This window comes from Haemaphysalis longicornis, unplaced genomic scaffold, assembly GCF_048455015.1.
Source record: "Haemaphysalis longicornis isolate Haplotype H1 unplaced genomic scaffold, Haemaphysalis longicornis Haplotype H1 scaffold_13, whole genome shotgun sequence".
NCBI classification, from domain to species: Eukaryota; Metazoa; Arthropoda; class Arachnida; order Ixodida; family Ixodidae; genus Haemaphysalis; species Haemaphysalis longicornis.
In genome coordinates this window covers 96040225-96046671 of record NW_027526233.1, presented here as the reverse complement: position 1 = coordinate 96046671, position 6447 = coordinate 96040225, and the positions used below count along the sequence as shown (strand labels likewise).

The 6447-nt window shown below is 48.2% G+C and overlaps 1 pseudogene; it reads right to left on the bottom strand.

The window, feature by feature from the left end:
- Positions 1-1757: 1757 nt before the first annotated feature.
- Positions 1758-4918, bottom strand: LOC144164152 (uncharacterized; annotated as a pseudogene).
- Between the last annotated feature and the right edge of the window lie 1529 nt (positions 4919-6447).

Below are 6447 nucleotides of genomic sequence, written 5' to 3'. Positions count from 1 at the left end.
AGGCGTCTGAACTGTGTCGAAAATTGTGGGGCCATTACTTCGGAAGATTCTAATGTAACGACCGACGAAGCTTTGGAGTTTTTTTACTATTAAATGAGCATATACACTAATGTTGTGACGCAATGAGCATAGCAGCAATACTGTCATTGTTCCCGAAGTGATTAGGGGTTGTGATCTGTGCAAATAGGGGCTATCTAGGTCTCGTTAGGTTTACATGTTGCGCAGATGGATAAAATGCAACCTTTGAGCACCACGAAACGGGTACTTTTTAAAGATTGTACCCCTAAACGTTTTGCAAACTTGTCGAGGCAATTTAAAAGAAACTAACAAAATAAAAACAATCACGGTTGTATCGTAAGGGCTTCATGCCTAAAGTGAGGTATTCAAGCACAAAAACTGTATTATATCGATACTTACTTCATTATGTGCTAGGCGTATGTTGGTCTTTGTGTAGCTATGCTTGATTCCGGAGCCGCAAGAACTTTTAGTACGACTTTTGTTGTGCAGACAAAACACGGCAAAAAAAGTCGCTTTCTGGCAGATGCTTGCTTCCGACTACCTAATTCATTTGGTTAGCAAGCAGCTCTTGAGATTAAGGGGCCGTTGCCTGTTATTTCAACACGAGTGTGCCAAATGGCATTGGGATGCCCAGATTAGGAAAGACCGAATGTTCCACTCATTTTGCTGTCTTCTTTTGTACAGTTGTTAAATATGATACCCTGAGTATATATACCCCTGACTAGACTGTGTTGGTGCGGAATAGTAAAAATGAGCAGGTTTCTGGTTTGGCAGATGCACAACAAAAGGTTCGATTTCTTCGTTGACTTGGACGATGACACCACGTTGCCAGACGGAGCAAGGATGAACTTGAGTGCCTCACCATTTTCTAAGAACACTCCTGCACACCCGTAAAATATCTTTACAACCTTGTTTCATTAGCGTAAACCCTAACAGTAATTTTGTTTTTTCTTTTAAAAGTGAGGTTATATGGTGTATCATACGACGAATATCCCTGCTACACGAGCGTTTGAAAGGACATTCTTGCGGAATGGCCTTGGAAATTTCAAATGCCATTTCAGGTGAAAAGAGCTCCGCCAATCTACACGGCAATTTTCAAAAGCATTTGAAAGTTTCCGCATTCACCTGCCATGTGTTGGCGTCGTTACTGCTGTGCAGTTTGGTTCTTATAACATGCCAAAAAAAAGTCACGCTGAAAAAACTTGGGAGTAATTAAATTATTTATAACCTACATACCTGCACAAAAAACATTTTTTTTTCTTTTTTTATGCTGGTAGTGTTGAGAGTTCAAATTACCGTGTAATCGTACACCTAGTGATAGAACACAACAAAAAATATTCGAAGCGTGCTATTTAAAAACCTAGTTCTACTTGAAGTAATTGTTTTTGTAATTACGGCGTGAACAAACTTCACCCGAGAGTACGAACGTTTGTGTTTTAAACGCTTTCGAGAATTTCAAAGGTCGTTGGTGAGGCTGCTTTAATTCAAGTGGCATTTCCACCAAATGCCTTTGAAAAACGTGGCGTAGCAGCTCAAAGCCAGCACTTGAGTTTCGTTGCATAGTCGGCGCACACACGGTGCGGGGACGAAAGACAACACCGGCGCCGTGGACTGAACCGTTTATTCGACTGAGAACAGTATTTAAGCAGAGTAAAGGGAGACGGAGTTGGAAGAAGGAAAGGGCGGAGTCAAGCGACGGGAGATAACGTAGCGAGACAATTTACAACACTTCTCTTCCCTTAGTATTGAAGACGCTGTACAGGCTTTCTCTCCCTAGTTGAGCGCCGCAAAACTTGAGGAGGTTTCTGCGTTTTCTGGATAGGCGGCGACGATTGTGCAGGTGCCACCTGGTCTGCAGGCTGCTCGTTCAGATCGCCTTCGTTGACGGTTGGTGTTGGTGCAGCTGCGGCCGAAGGGGTCCCCTCGTCTTTGTCAGGTTGAACGACGCTCTGCGCTGATGCCAGGGTGGGCCTGGAACTTACTTGGTCTATGTGACGTCGAACCACCCCAGCCGACGTTTGTATGGTCGCCATGCATGATCATGTAATGGACTGCACTCTCCCTGGTGTCCATGTCTCCCCATGGCCGTAGTTGCTAGCGTACACGGCTTTGTGAGGCGGCAGTGCCCATTCATTCGTCTTCTGGGTTGACCCTGGGAAAGAAGGAAACACGACTCCAAGCGAGAGCGGAGCACATAGCTGAATAGAAGTTCGGAAGGGGATTTTCCCTCGTGACACGGCGTTCTCCTGTCGTTAAAAGAATTTTAACTAATGTCTCTTAAACTGTGCCTTCTATCTTCTTCAGAGCTTCCTTAATCGTCCAAACATCCCGTTCAGCGAGCCTGTTAGACTGTGGGTGTTACACAGTCGTACGAAGGTGTGCGATGTTATTCTTCTTCGTAAAGGTGGCGAATTATTCACTAGTGAACTGCTTGCGTTGACCGTAACTATTGTGCGTGGAACACCAAATCTGGCAAAGATTCTGCGTAAGCTGGCAATCGTAAACGACGTGCTTGCCTCCTTCATGGGGATGGCTTTAATCCACTTAGTGCCAGCATCCACGAGCAACAGTATCATGCTGCCTGTGACCAGCCCTGCGAAATCGACGGGCAGCCTCGACCATTTTTCTTTAACTGCCGGCGAACTCAATGGTTTAACAGAGGCTGGCATAGGCAGGGTTTGAACGCAGTTATGGCATGACGCCGACAGGTGTTCTTTCTCTCGGTCTAGACCAGGCCACCAGAATGCCGATTGGCGACAGACTTCATGGCCGATGACCCTTGATGCGTCTCATGCAACATATATAGCACGCGTTCTGGAGCTTCTCTGGGAACAGCTCTGTGACCCCAGTATAGCAACCCATGAGCCACAGATAGCTCAAACCGGCAGTTCGAGAATGGCACCAACTCCGTGTGCTTTATGTGTTTCGGCCAGACATGCTTCGTGTAGTCCACGACCTTCGTTAGTAAAAGGTCTCGCGCAGTTAGCTGTTTGAGTTCTTTGACAGACACAGTAGCATCATCGAAACTTGCTAGAGCGTAAACATACTCTGGTGGTTCGCTTCTCATTGGTGGTGCTGGAGTCTGCCGCGGTAGCCGGCTTAGGGTGTCGGCGTTTAGAAGCAGCTTACCGGGCGAATAGTGAAGCTTGTAGCGAAATCCGCCGGAGTAGAGAGCCCAGCGCTGTAATCGAGCTGCAGATAACACTGGCGTCGGCTTGTGCGCTTTGAGCAGGCCCACGAGCGGCTGGTGATCTGTGACCAAGGTAAATTCTCTGTTTAGGAGATAGTCGCGAAATTTTGACACCCCGAAAACAAGGGCCAAGGCCTCACGTTCTAGCTGGGAGTAATTCCGCTCAGCAATGGTCAGCGTTCGCGAACGGAAGCCTATGGGTCCGTTCACTTTTCCATCCATATAAAACAGCACGGCACCAGTGCCATGCGGCGAAGCGTTGCACTCCAGTTTCAATCGTTTTGCGGGGTCGTAGTGAACGAGCACCCCTGCCGCAAGTAGGCACTGCTTTGCGTTGGTAAAAGGTGGTGTGTTGAGCTTCTCCCCAGACCCAAGGCACATTTTTTCCAAGCAACTGCTACAAAGGTGCAAGCAAGGATGACTCATACTGTAGCAAGTGTAGAGTAATACGACAGGATGCCTAAAAATGAGCGCAGTTCCTGCACGTTTGTCGGGCTTGGAGCCTTGACAATTGCTTCCACATGTTTCTCAGTTCAGTGTAGGCCTTCCTTGTCGATATTATGCTCTAAGTACGCGACTGACGACTGAATAAATTTGCATTTGTCTAGCCGAAGTTTTACACCGTACTCACGGAGACGCTGCAGTGCCGCTCGCAGAGCCTCGCTGCTTCCCTGCTACTCCGCAACATCGAGGTAAGCTTGGACGCCTGGTAGCCCTTGCAGTAGGGTTTCGATTTTTTGTTGGAAGATGGCTGGGGCAGACGCTATGCCGAAAGAAAGCCTCTCGAAGCAAAATAGCCCTCGATGCCGCTTAATTACGCATAATGTCTGAGATTATTCATCAAGCGGTACTTGGTTATACGCGTCATGCAAGTCGAGAGTGCTGAAATACTCTCAGCCGTTTAGGCACGCAAATATGTCGTCAACCAGCGGCAATGGGTACTGCTCCAGTTAGCAGACGTGATTTACGTAATCTTGAAATCGACGTAAATCCGAACTGTACCATCTTTCTTAGAGACGGGCACAATGGGAGTAGCCCACTTCGCATGCGCAACCAGTGATAGCACTCCAAGTGCTACCAGTGTGTAGTTCTTGTGAAACCTTATCACGCAGAGCGAAAGAAATGGAGCGTGGCTTACAGAACTCGGGTGTAGCTCCTTGCTTGAGTTGCAGGTGCTCAGGGGGACCGCTGATGCATCCGAGTTCCGCGCTTAAGACGTCTTGAAACTCGTTGACGACGTCGTCCACGGCCGGAAGACTTGTTGGTGATCCGGTTTCCGCATATAAGTTAAGGACAGGTGAGACTGCGTTGTTCATCTGAAAAATTAGGTCACACCCGCATAGACTGGGACCAGGTGCACGGCAATTCAGTTACTACCAAGGAGCATTCTACTATAGAAACCTTGTGCGCTACCCTCATATTCAATTGTCATAGGATGGGCAGTTGGCCAAGATAACAGGAAAGCTTGATAGCCGAAGGCTGCAATAGCGGCCAGCTCTCCCAGTTATATCATAAATTTCGCCGACACAACGCAGACGGGCGAACCCGTGTTATCAGCATTGGAATATCAACGCCGCACCACGTGAATGTCCTTTGAATTGGGGGCTCTAACTGCCACTTCCGAGATGAAGTCAAAGTCCTGAGGTGCTTAGCTTCGTCTACGTTCCCTTCCACACAGTTTTGCGCCACCGCCAGTGCGCGTTCCCGCATGCCTTGCGACGGCGCTGTTTCGCGTTTACTCGGAGCATCGCTCGAACACATTGTCGCAAGATGACCCGCCGCCCACAGCGATAGCACTACTCTTGGCCCAGCCGCACGCCTGGCTGTTTTGCTTCTTACTTCCGCACCATCCGCATTGTAGAGTGGGCTCGTCCGTCAACAGGCGCTGCGCGTCTACCTTCAAAACGGTAGTTTTTCACTCCGATATCTCATTTGCGTCATATTGTGCTGCTTCGAATGATAGTGCTATCGCTTCGGTCTCTTCCGAACTCAAGTTTGCTTTGCCAAGAGCTGTTTTTGAAAGGCCTTTGATCTGTTGCCACAGACTATACTGTCGTGGAGCATTCGTTCCAGCTTGCTGCCAAAATTGAAGTTGTCTGCAAGGCGGGGGATGTCGACAAGGAAATGTCGCAAAGGCTAACCTTCGTGCTGACAGCGAATGAAGACCCGGAAGCTTTCCATTATTTCGTGGCATTTCGGGTCGAAATATTCATCTAGCGGTGCGACAACGTCTTCGTACGTTAGTGTGTTGGGTCCCGCAAGAATCTTCACAGTCCTCGTGTTTAACGCTGCAACGAGCAACGCCCTTTTTTTGCTGTGTCGGTAACCCTATTCGCTCGAAATAAGCTTATGCCTTGATGACGTATGCTTTCCAATTGTCCCACTCGCCGTCATACTCCGGAAGCTGGTGGTGGGCCATGGCTGACGTTGCCATTGCCGCAGGTTTCTGAAAGGCCGTTCCGTGGTGTTGCCCGCCGTGTTCTTTGCTGAATTGGTTCCTTTCTTGCTCGTCGCCACTGTTGCATAGTCGGTGCACACATGGTGCGTGGACGACCGACGAGACCGGAGCTGGGGTCTAAATCGTTTATTAGTCTGAGAACAGAGTATTTAAGCATAGTCAAGGGAGAGGTAGTTGGAAGAAGGAAAGGGCGGAGAAAGACGTGACGCTCAGTTGATACGTCACAAACCTGGCTGAGACGGCGGGAGATAACATGGCAAGATGATTTAGAACAAATGTAATGACAATCGATTAGAGGGCCTTCAATATATCCTGTAGCAGGAGCATAACAGGGTAGCTACCGAGAGGTGCGTCTTGAAGGGGAAGGCCAGTACCTCGATGGAGGAACGAAATAAAAGAAATTCTGTGGAAAAAAGGGTTGGGCAATGCAAGACAGCAGTGGTAGGAGGTCATCTGGAAAGGCTTCTTCCCGCAGTGAACATAGACTGTCGATGATGACGATGGGGCATCAGTTCAGCTTGCTCTGTTCGGCAAGTTCATTGAGGTTGGATTTACTGTGAGAATAAAGAAAAACAGATGAATTGAGAAGGTAATGGAGGGTATGTGGGTAATTATACTTGCTGCCTACACAAGCTGTGGAGGTGAAGCAAAGCAGCAGCATTTGTGGAAGGCTACAAGGTGCTTGTTTCACCATATATACTGTAGTACATAACGGCATTGCCTTCTTTTCTACTTTTCTGCAAAGAGAACAGTACCGCTGCGAAACGCGGAGAGATAAACG